Raw genomic sequence first — 12446 nt, forward strand, 5'->3', positions numbered from 1 at the left:
ACACACAAAGATATCCTCCCCCACACCGTCGTCAGAATTTCAAAAGGTCCCCATCCCACCGGTTAGACGGGACGTCCAGAAGAAAAAAGAAGAAGGGTGATGGTTCCTGTGTGTGTGGGTTGTTGGTTGTGTTTTCCAAATAAACCGAAACATGGGGTACTTTGCGGTTCTTTGAGGTTTGCGTGGGGCCAGCATGTCACTTTTGTGTCTGCCTCATTGTTGTTCCTGCGCTGGTGCGGTGTAAGCAAGTCGGCCAGGCTGCGTTGCTATTCTTGGCATTAAGCCTATCCTCTGTCTCACACTCGGCAGTCGACTGGTCTACATTCTGTGTGTGTGGTTATGTCCTAACCCCGGTCGAGGAGAAGAAGGACCGGCCAGTTCGGGCGATTCGGCCTCGTGGGAGGGTTAGGATCGACGGGACGAACGGCATCCCGTAGGAAAGAAGGTAGACACACTCCGTGTCGGGGGATGGTCCGGCCCAATGGGGCTACCAGACAGTAAGGCATCCCCCAAAAAGGGCGTTTGTTCTTCTTTCCCTTAAACGGAGATGATTGTAGTTTCTCTCGGGCCGTCGCCGCATGGGTTTCTTGCGTTACTACCTGGACCGCACTGACACGCAAAAAGCACAATCGCGGGAACCAAATTGACATCCGCCGGGTTGCATTAGTTGCCATGGTAGGGCTGTTTGCGGACAGACTTGTTGGAGGAATGTTGTGCCTGGAGAATGGTTGGCTGGTTGGTTGGTTGGAGTAGGTAAGCAAACAAAACCACATACACACACGTACATGCTCAAATAGGGCATGGCACCAACATCAGAATAGGCCGGGAGGGGGGACTTTTGCACGACCCTGACTTACGTGGAAGGAAGACGAATAACGTGCGGCGAGGCGCGTGGAGAGAACCGTGGGAACCAACGACCTCTGGACAAACTGCCTAGCGCGCAGAGAGGAAGGGGAGGGGGGTCCAGCAAGCACCGTCAGTGTCGTCTTTGACGGGCGTGAGAAGTGTCACGTAATAGCGGGCATCAAGGCAGGTTCCGAAAATCGACGGGGCCTGTTCTGTCCCAGGCTTGTGATGTCGAGGCTAAGATCAGGAAGCCTCTCGTCAGACTTTCGTCACGGCTCTCTGGTTGGACTTCTCGAACGGGCGCGTCGTCTTCGTCACGATCTAGAGTTTCACGAGCCTTAGCAATCCCACCCAAGGCCCAGATTATCACAAGCAGGCTTTCTTCGCCAGGCTTCAATTGCCAACTGTGTCAACCCCAGAATCCCAAGGGAACGGAATCGCACGTAAGAATGGTAAGACATGGTTCCAACGAGTGTTGCAAACGTACGATTCCGAGAGTTGGGTTCAAACGGGGAGAGACATTGGAGGCACATCCCAGAAAACCGGATCTGTTCAGCAGCAGCACTGGTTCAGCTGTGCGTTCCCCTACACCCCCGAGAGGGCATCCAAGACCTCGCAAGGCCACGGGGGTGGATGCTATGCCGTTCGAGGATAAGATGAGAGACATTGGAGACAGTAACTCTTGCCACCTTCACACAAATGCCTCTTTTTTTCCTGAAACTTACAGCAAGAAGACCTGCGGGCGTTCTGCCCTGCGCCCTGGATGCCCGGGCAGACAAAACTAGACGTGAGAAGGGAAAAAGAAGTGCGTAAAGGCGTAGAATGCACGAGGGCTTCTAGGGGGGAGAAAATCCATCCAAGGGAAGTAACATAACCCAAGGCGTACGTAGGTAACACGCTACGGACTCTCGGGGTGTTGCTGCAGATCATTTTGACAGAGTTTGAGCGTGAACATCTCCGCGGGCGCGGCATGGGCCGTTTTGGGGCAGCAAGTTGTGCCCTGAATACACTCCTCAGCGGGAAGGCACGACGGCGGAGGACCGATGGGCTGGGCGGGCGTGCTAGTGTCGGCGGCAGAACGCGCTAGAAGGCGACGAAGAAGGTTTCTGGACGTCACCGGCGAGGCCGCAAACGGGAGGCTGATGGCCGGGGACCTGGGAACATGAGAGCAGGCTGGGTCGAGGCGTGATTTGGCTTGAGGCTGTCCGAATTTCCACATGGAGGGTGTGTAACTGCGAGAGCGCGATGAGAGAGCGAATACGATTGTGTAGAAAAACAAGGCACCGGGCTGGCTAGGGGCCGTCTCGGGGACCTGGAGCTTGCGAGAAAGCAGGTTGAGCTGGAGGTGTGCGCCGTGAAAAAGGCAGCCAGAAAGCAGACATCGCTCGCGTTGGCAGCCCGCAGACGGGGAGGATCGTGGGATCTTGTGGAGGCTGTGCCCGTTGGGATGTCTTGGGTGTTGGTGAGGCAGGAGGCAGGAGGCTGCCATGTGCGCTGGCGGAAAATGTCTCGCCGGATGCGGATGGGAACTCGGTCGTTAATGCGTGTGATGGAGGGATTGGAGGAAAGGTTCTTTTGTCCTGGCTGCGGAGAGGCACAGGGCAGTGGAGCCCGAAGGTGATGCGTTTGGTGAAGGCTTCAATTCTTAACGGAAGGCGATGGCAAAATGTCTCGCTCCTAGCTGGTTGACTCTGAACGCCATCATCCAGACTGTCGGGACCGTACACTGATGATGACGAGGAGGTAGCAAGCAGCAGAGCGAAAAGTGCGAAAAGTGCGAGGTGCGCGCGAAGAAGGCAAACTTGATCCCCAAAGCGTACGACTGCAGATTGGGTCGAAATTAAGGTGTGTTGTCTGGAGCTGTTTTCGTTCGAACAGAGTCGTCCCAAAAGATTGAGCATGTTTGCTAGCGCGCTCATCATGCAGGACGTGTCTGGGGTTGGTTTGGGTGACTGCGGCTGCGGGGCCAATGGCATCCCGTGAGAACTGCATTATGCATAGCTAGCTGCGGCGGTTGCGCAGATTGCCGTGGCTATTTCCATCGGCGCAAGCCCGTGCGGCGTTTATTTTTGAGGCAACGGGACCAACAGCCTTCGCAGGCCGGGCGCTTGTGGGGGAATCGCGGGCTCCCGCTGACATTGGACGAAAGGCCTGTTCGGACGACAGCTGCATAAGGTTCATGGCATGCTGCCCTGGTCGTACAGGCCCTGCAGAGGGCGAACAGCTCTGAGGCTTAGACGAGAGGACGCGCTTCCTGAAACGCAGCGGTTGGGGGCCATTGAGCGGGCCGGACGCAGATGCGGGATGGTTCGTCGCTTGTCTGCTCCGTCAAGACGAATGATGTTCGTCTGGTGTCGAGGCGGGTTGTAGACCTCACCTCATTCAGCCTTCCCGGTCCTTTTGCAGGCGTTTGAGAAATAAGGATTTGGGCTAGGCAAGGAGAGGAATGAGCTGCCTGCGGGTTGCTGATGCTGGCGCTGGGCTTCCCAATCCTAGCCTCCTTGACGTCGCTGTTCCTCAGGTTCGCTCCTTTCAAGGCTGGGTACGCGGGAGCTTGCTTGGCTTTTTCCACCGGGCGGGGGAAGATGGACAGACGCAGCGAGGGGAAAAGGGTGTCGGTGTAGTCGTTAGTGGAAGGGAGCTGGCGAAGGTGCCCTGAAGATCGATGGATGAGGCGTGAAAGGGTAAGGCAGGTCTCAGTTCTCGAGATTGAGTATATGCTTTTTTGTTTGTCTCTGCGGCGTTCCTTGGGAAAGGCGGCGTTGAGCTTGATTCACCTTCCCAGAGAGGAAGAGCGTCTCGGCGACGTGCCGACGGAAGATGCCTTGCTGGAATCAAAATGGTCTTTTGCGTGCCCGCTGCTGCATGACGAGCAAACGAAGTTTATCCGCATCCCACGCCGGCGCCCGAGACATCAAAGAAACGGAGGCAGCCGGGCGACGCCACGACCCGGCAAGCGGCACGCCGCAGCGGACAGCCACTGGCCCTTTTAGGACCATTCTGCGATGTCGAGTATCGAGTGTTGACGGTAGAGGGGTTGCCTTCGTACGAAAGAGTGGCTTGGCAGGCTTCTCATTCTCGTCTGGCTGCTGAGTGTTGTGCTGTGCACCAGGTTTCTGGGACGCAGATTCTGGCTTGGATCGTGACGTTGGCTTGGCCGCACCGCCTTGGCGGTGTTGATAGCATTGCTTGGTGCATTGCGGCTGCGGCTGCTCGTATTGCGACGCTTCGTGGGGTCGGAACGGACGTTTGCCCTTCGGACACGACGTGACTTGGTAACCATGACCAGGTTCGGATCCGGGAAGTGGCGGTTCGGGCGGGACTGAGTGGGATACTGCGTGCTCACTACGGACACTTAGTAATTGACGGCACGGCGGCGTAGCAATGGCGGGAGGCGGAGGGGCTGAGGCAATCAGGGCCCGAAGTGTGGCTGGTGGCCGTCTGTTGCGTACTGCGTAAACGCAAACGTAGCCAGCACCCAATCACCAAGCGGCGCAGCCCCGGGGCCGAGGTCGACGGCGACATGGGCCCAGGGCAGCCAGCAAGGCGAGGGCGGAACAAGGGCCACGATGCAGGGCAGCACGACCCCTGGTGAGCGTGATCGGGGAATTGTCGATCAACTGACTACCTGAGCCGAGGCCGGCGATCAGCGATGGGATGACAGATTGGGGGGAGCGCACGCGCCACACCTTAGGATCCCTGCCAGGCGAATGGGAGAGGGCGGAAAGGCCGACTGCGCAGGGGACGAGGGGGGCGTGTGTCTTTCAGACGACCGGGAAGTGTGGCTCGAAATGGAGGGACGCTGTCCATGCGGGGTACGGAGGTACGAGCAGGCATGGGCATGCTCCCTCTCAATCAATCAGCTGGCACGATCCGAACGGCCAAGGGGGGAGACACACCTAAACCGGTTCGTCGCTTTCTACCTTTTGACGGGCACGCATGAAATCCCAAATTCGCATCACGAACAGCTCCGTGGCGGGGACGGCCGTGTTTGCTGCATCAAGCAGCCAGCTGTTCTTCCCATATGCACGTTATATGTCTGACTCTGGCAACCTCCTATACGCCGGGCTGAGCTGAGCCTCGAAGCACCACGACGCCGGGGGGTTGCAATCGAGCAAAGTTTTCTCTCTTTCAAATGCGTCAAAGGAGTTCCCGAGTCTCTGGGTCGTCTGTTGAGCAGCCACGACCGGTACCAGCCACAAATTGTCTCGGGCCATAGGGGCACAGCCACCTCGTGTGGCCTGCGCTGGGAGGCGCGATTGGCGAGTTGGCCCTGCGAAGAGGGTGTTTGGTTTCAAGGCTTCTCCGGCCAATCAAGCCATCTGCACGGCATCAGCCCGGAGTGGTCTCCGACGCACCAGCACCGAAGCGGCAAGGTCGTCCGGCGTTTTGTGGAGACGGAGTTTGAAGAGAGGGCGATGGAGCCGCGGGAATCGTCGAGGGGAGGGAGGAGGGAGGCGGTGAGGAATGCGGACGGGAGCCGAGACGGTCTAGGCGGACGGACGGAGGGACGGATGCTGGAATGATTGAACGAGAGATCCGGAGGGAGCGTCTGCGCTGGCCGTGGATGCAACGTGGGCTGCGAGAATTGGGGACGTCGCAAGGAATGAGCATGAGTCTGGCATGATGGGCCGACAGCTTGCGATGCCTGTTTCGTAGTGCTGCAAGCCTGCAACGGCAGATTTTCGCATGAAGGCTTTGATGTCCAGTCGCCCTCATACGCTTTCGCCTCCATTGACGGGGCCCCTGAGGATGGAGCCCACCACCGACCATCAACAATGCGTGTGAAAGTACGATACCCAGTTAAACTGCAGCACACCCCGTCCCATGGATCAAGCCACAGTTCTCTCTGGCCTGTGTCTCCGCTGAGGCTGCCAAACACAGCATCAAGATCCGTTGCGCCACCCAGGGGGAAACTCGAGCTCGGCCGGGGAACTCGTGTTGCTGCAGAACTCCGTGGCGTAATAGCACCGCATAGTATGCAAGCACGCAACGCCCTGATGCATGGTGGCGGACCTTAGCACCTTCCTGCCGAGATAAGTCGCTAGATGAAGGCACACCTCAAAAACAAGCAGTCGCACAGAGGCGGCCGCAATAGGCAAGAGTAGGCATCTCGAGAGGAGGTGAGCATCCGGGGGTCCTGATGGTGATGCGGGCATCGAGAGGGGGGGCAATTTGGCCATGCTATCTGAGCAGGGCTAGCAGACCTGACACTTTTGGCAATCTGGTCGGGAGTCCGCGGGTCATGGCGAAGCCACCGTCGCAGGAGCTCATTTGTGAAGAGTGATAGCGCGAAGCTATCGACGCCGCGCGCCATAGGGCTCGTGCATGTGGCAGTTGACGGTGTCTTCGCCCTTTTGTCAGCTGCCATCCGGTCCCTCTCTCGCTGCTCATTTGGCTGTCAAGAGGGGCAAAGATTCAGACGACGGGACTCTGCACGGATGCCGCAGTTTGTTCACTTCAACGATAGAGGACCGCTGTAAACTGGGGGCTGTTTGACAGTGCTTGCGTTAGCTTCCCTACGCCTCCGCATTCTCAATCCTTGCCCTGCGCTTGGGCGTCGGTCCATTGAGCCGAAGACTAGAGAAAAAAGGGGAGAATAGGGGGCTGGATAGAGTGACTATTGAGGCTTTTGGACACGTCGAGCCGGAGGGGAGAAGGGATGCATTCGATTGGGAATGAAGAGGCAGGCACATGAAACCGTAACGTGGGGAATGATCTACCTCAGGGGAGGGCAGTAACAGTTTGTGCTTGAAGGTTATCGATATCGCCGACGGAGGATTAGGAGGGGTGTTCGCGCAGTGATAGAGAGTGACGCGACGAGCTCCTTCCCTGTCCCGGGGATGCCATGGGACTGATCTTGTCAATTGCGGGAAGGGAGCGATCAATCATGCGAACTCGAAACTTTGACTTTCTGTCTGATTGGTAAGGTTGAGCCTGGCGGTGGGCATTGACAGGGCCCGTATCTTGTCAACGACGGCTTGATGTAGTGTATCTGTAACCCGTTCTGGCCAAAGGCATAAGTGCTAATCTCTCGACGTTGGCTGCGTGCGCAAGAGGGGCCATGATTGGATGGGAGTATTCGCCGGTTGGCTCAGGCGACAGAAGTCCAAGAGCTGGCTGACGGTGAGAATTGGATGGTCAGCCAGCCATGTGGAGGAATCGCAGCGACTGGGCAAGTCTGTTTAGGATCCTCTGTACTATGCAGCAGTAGAGCGAGTCGAGCTGCGAAGCCACACGATAAACGGCTCCTTCGCCCCTTTCAGACAAGCCAGGGTGCGCCAAAGGGACTGGGAGAGTTCCTGCCGATGGGCCCCCGAAACCCCGACAAAGGAGCAAGCTGTATACTCTGTAGCCAAGACGAGAGGTTCGTCGGATGAGAGCTGGCTGGGCTGGGCTGAATTCGCGAGGTGTTGAAGCTAACAGCCTGCCTCTGCTGAGCATGTTGGTGGGCTGCGTACGCCTGGTGTCGTTGGCCGACGGTTAAACTGGTGGGAGGATTAGGAACTTCAAAATCTGTCTCAGAAGATGGCGAGGGCGTTGGATGTTTCGTTTCATGAACACCACCAAACGCTTGACCCATTCCGGCGGGATTCCTCCTTGCTGCTGTTGAACTGCTATGCAGAACAGGATGGGCAACATGATTTGCGAGGACTCGGGGGAGAGAAATGCCTTGTCTTGATTGGCCATGTTGCACGAGTGTAGTTTAGCGTAGCGTAGGAAGCTCAGCGGGCGTGGTCACGCCTTTTTGGAGGTGTTCGTTTTGTTCATTCCGCTGCAGGGCGGGCGTTGCCACTCCAGAGTTTACGGACCGAAACTTTTCTCAACTCCGAGCGCTTTTGCGGCTGGTAAACCTGAGGGAATCTGCAGTGCAGGCGCTGGCTGCAGGGCATCTGGCTTTGTCGGGTCCACCACGTCCATCCGGACCGCGGGCCAGGCATGCAAAAGAAGCAACGAAGCGCACGCATGGCGTTTGTTTGTTGATCAGCTGCGAGGGCACAACGAGACTGGTCAGAGGCCGATGTGGCTGTTGACCGCAGTGGGCGGCAACGATAGATAGATTGCAGATGGGTAGCAGGCGGACGGATAGCAGAGGCGTCTCGAGAAACGCACGATGGCAACACAGCCAGGCCTGGGAAGCAGCCCAGCAGCCAGCGGTAGCAGCCAGCGGCCGAGAGGCAAGCGATAGCCAGACCCAGACCCTGAATCTGCACCAGCACCAGCACCAGCGCCAGCAACGCGCAGTAGCAGCAGCAGTAGCACGATAGAGACCTAGACGGGCTCGAAATAAGATGACTCACGGAGGGGTGCAGACGGCGGAAGAAAGACGGCGGCGTATCGGCGTCAGGTCAGCTCAGGATGGTCGCGACGCGGGCCGGGCAGTTGTCCTTCTTGGTGGTGGTCCCGTCGTGTCGTTGTGGTGGTAGTTTCATCGGCTCCTCCAGCAGTTGGAAAGGCGTGACAGGTAACCACGCGGCGTGGTGCCAGACCCGGGCGGGCTGGTACCGTCGCTTCCCTGCCCTGCGACAAGGCAAAGGCAGGCCTTGTTGCTGTTTCATCCATGTTCATCAAAGGAGGCGAAAACAAGAATAGCAGCGGGAAACGCCCATTGGACCGTCGCAATTTCCAGTCGCCAACGACGCGGGTGTGTTGTGTTGACTTGGAGTGAGTTTGGCGGGATCGTGGGTGGAAGGGTTCCCTCCTGCTTGGCCGCGAATCGATTGGCAGCGAGGGCTCGAGAAAGAAGCCCATCGCTTGTTTCATCTGTCTGTTCGACGTAGGACGCGGCCACCAATGAGCCGCGCGCAACAGTCGTGTCCGAGGGCCCCTGACAGCGACAAGACAGGACGGCAAGGCAAGCTGACGTGCGTAGCATGGGAGTAGTGTACAGTAACAACCCTAGTAAATGCATGTAATCCGGGCACCTAATCCATATGCAATTTGACCTGCTTATGCAATTGGTAGCACGGGCTTTTTTAGGTGTGAGGGCGGCCACGGCGGCCGAAAAGTGGGTCCTTCAGTGGCTATAGGGGCCTTCAGAAGGGTAGCTAGCGCTCTGAGGGCTCTAGGCCCCACTATAGCCCCCTGGAGACCCCCTGGAGACCCCCCTGGAGACCCCCTAGCGTAGGCCCTAAATCCCCTGCCGCGGCCCCTCAAACGGGATATTCTGAGGAGGCGTATGCAATATGCAAATATGCACTTTTTTGTGTTTTGCCCATATAAAATAAGGCGGGCAGCTCATAGATATGCATTTTGACCTGAATATCCCTTTTGAGGGTGATGCATTTACTAGGGTTGTTACTGTAGCTCTCCATCGATCCATGTCTGCATTGCGTGAGCCGGGGCTGCTTGATGCTTTTTTGGTGCTGAGCTGGCGGTTGCTGACTCCATCGTCGCCTTCCTTGGTGGTGTTCAGCGGCTGCCATTGGACGTTGTTGCACCGCGCCGTTTCCACCGAGAAACACGAGAGGCGAGAGAGGGGCAAGGGAGAACGAATAAGGTGCTCGGCCGAAGCGGTACGTACCGGCCGCGGACCTACTGCATGGTAAAGTGTGTGTAGCGGCGTTGGCCAGTCAGAGTGCAAGAAGCAACGATGGCAGCGACACTTTCAGCAGACAGCAGAGGAAGGAATGGCTGGGGGTGGGTCCTGCCCGCGTGAATGCGCTTTTCTTCTCTGCTGCTGCAAGTCGTGGTCGTGTCGCTCAGTGAGGATTGTCGCTCGCTTCGCTTGGATGCTGTGGACGAAAAGCTCCAGCGGGCTTGTTTTTGCAGACATGGACCCTTGCTTGTGGGATCGTGTCTCTGTGTTTCTGCAACCACTGGCTGAGCGTCCACCAGCCGGCTCTGGCGTGCAGCGGCACGAGAGGCTACGGGGATGACAGAGCCCAACGGAGCGGCGATGGCCAGTCAACGGCCGTCGTGAGACACTGAGTGAGGTTTGGGTTGACGTAGGGTGCTCTGTGAGGTAATTACAGACGCAGATGCAGCTTGGAGCCGCGCTTGTCTCCGTCCTGTCCGCACGGAAACCTGTCTCTGTAGCTGATTTAGCTGCAGCTGCAAATGATGGTCATGGTCGTGAAATGACCGTGTTCTTGATTCGGCCTTGGCCTGGCCGTGGTCCTGGGCCGGGTCTTGCTTGGGCTTGCAAAAGTAAATATATCGATCTCACCCACAGGAGCCGTCCAATCCATCCCTTACCCTCGGCGCCTCTTGTCGTATATTTCATCCCTGCGTCCTCCTCCCTCTCGAGCCCTGGGAAATCTGAATCCTGTCTCTTGCCAGGACCTTGATTCTCTCCTCCATCTCAAATCATTTGCATCATCACCGGCATTCGAGGGTTGTTGTATTGAATACGACACCCGGCTTTTCTTCGCCTATCGTGAGCAGTGAGACGACATTGACGCCGAGACATCAACATCGACAACAACAATAACAACAACAGCCGGTCTGCTAATACGAAATCGAATCTATTCAACCCTTGTTTTTTCTAGACTCGGCTCTATTGTTCAATCTTTTCCCCTGGATAATTCACGTCTGCACTATTGGACGTTGACACCCTTTCGTTGCTGTTGCTGGACACCAACTGCGATATCCCGCCCCACACCCACTTGCACCACTGCAGCTGCACCTTGAGCTCCATCAACCTTTGACCTCGACCTCGACCCGAGTCCGCCAAGGCTTCCTCTTGACCCGAGGACTGGAACAAGCTCTTGCATCTATTGGATCCGCATCATCATCGTCACCGCCCTGGAGAAAATCGACGTTTTGTCAGATTTGCATCGCATTCACTCCGCCCTCGCGAGATTTCTGGATTAAAAGGCAGACATCCGTCTGATCTATCAACCTTGATCACCACCACCGGCATCGCTTAGGCTTTCTTTTGGTGCTCATCTGCATCCATCTTGCAACCCGCATCTCGATTGACACCCTACCTCGTGTTCTGTTCCGCCTTCGATTCTGCCCGAGAGCCTCGACCGTCGACGAACAGAAAGCGTGTTCCGTTGACAACCAGTCAGAGTCGCTTCCAACCTGGAGGACCCCTGCTTTCGGCACTCCATTCGCAGAAAGCAGCCTGCACCGCCTCAGCGCCCAACTGCCCAGACTCTCAGTGACCGTGTGCCAAGTACCGGATACCCTGTTCGCCGGGCATTTTTGGTCTGAAGTCGCCGTACCCCATACACCCCACCTCTTTACTCTTCCAGGTGCCGACCGCGGTGCACCTCCGCTACCAACAACCCACCACCAGGTGCAACAGTTCCGCAGTCAGCCAGGGAAAAGGTGGCTTCACTTCGGAAAAGCGCATAACCAACGCCCTGCTCTCACGGTTCACATTGCGGCCAACCTGGACGTTGCTGAACCTTAGCGATACCGCATCACGACCTGCGTCACTCTCCCCAGCTGTTGACTTTATCCCCGTCGCATCGAGAAAGACTCGGCCAAGGTTCACCCCGCCAAGCTACGGAAAATCCAACAATATCTCCAGTCCTTCATTCAAACCCCATCTACCGGCGACACAGCGCGGCCGGACAAACTATTCACGCTCGCTCGCGACGTCCGAATCGAGACAGACAATCATTTCCCCGTCTTCAACCTGCTTCACGTTTCCGGTCTTCGGATCCCGGCCGAACAAAGCCTGCCTTACCTCACTACCTTGCGGATACCACTACAGTCGGCACAGCATCTTCAATCTGTTGCTGGCTTACACGACGTCCGCCCCGCGGCCCCGAGAACAATTAATCAACAATCGACACTCGTCCAACGCCCTCCTCTCCGCCGGCTCGGAAGTTTTGGACTACTCCCTCTAATTGACCATCTGTGATTTTCGCCGTACTGTGCTGTCACTCGCCAGTCGCTGGGATCTTCGCATCGCACCGGTTCCGCTCTACCGCTCTGCCGCCGTCAAACTCACACACCTTGACACCCGTCTGCCATCCGCTATTCCGTCGCGGCTGCACGATCCAAGCGTCAATCAATCAATCCAACCCAACTCAAAATCACACCTGGACGGCTCAATCTGTCCTAGACGTCCATAATTTCATCACATCGCGGCCGTGGCTCTTTCTCCAAAACCCAAACCCAAACCGCCTTCCCCCTGACTCGCCCCGTCGTTTTACTTGACGCCTTCAACTCCTCACCCGCAAACCTCTCCAAGCACTCGACGGGCGTGACTCGGATACTTCATCCGTTTGCAGACGTTCAGAAAAATCGAGCGCCTATTCTCCATTCGTCATAGAGCACCGGGCATTTTCCAGAACTTCGGGACTTTCTCTCTCGCCCTTGGCTGCCATTGTCGTCAGTCGCAACAATCGCACCCGACCCTCGTCCACCAGGCCGTCCGTCTGCTTCCAGCACCTCCACGCTGCCATCGTCGTTGGCGTCCGCTATCCTCGCTGCTTTCGCGATTTTTCTATTCTCAGAAAGGAATCGCCACCTCTTCGCCGTCGTCGCCGAACGACCCGCGCAGCATCAGCAGCATTCATTACACCGCCAACAATACACCAGCACAACAGCCCGCCTCTTGCTAGGTCTCTCGAGATCCTCTGCCTCACTGCCGAAACATTATCGTGTTCCGCAACGCAGAAAGCGCTCAACGTCCGACT

The sequence above is a fragment of the Colletotrichum siamense genome (genome assembly GCF_013390195.1).
Source record: "Colletotrichum siamense strain Cg363 chromosome Unknown KSG_Cg363_contig02, whole genome shotgun sequence".
Lineage (NCBI taxonomy): Eukaryota > Fungi > Ascomycota > Sordariomycetes > Glomerellales > Glomerellaceae > Colletotrichum > Colletotrichum siamense.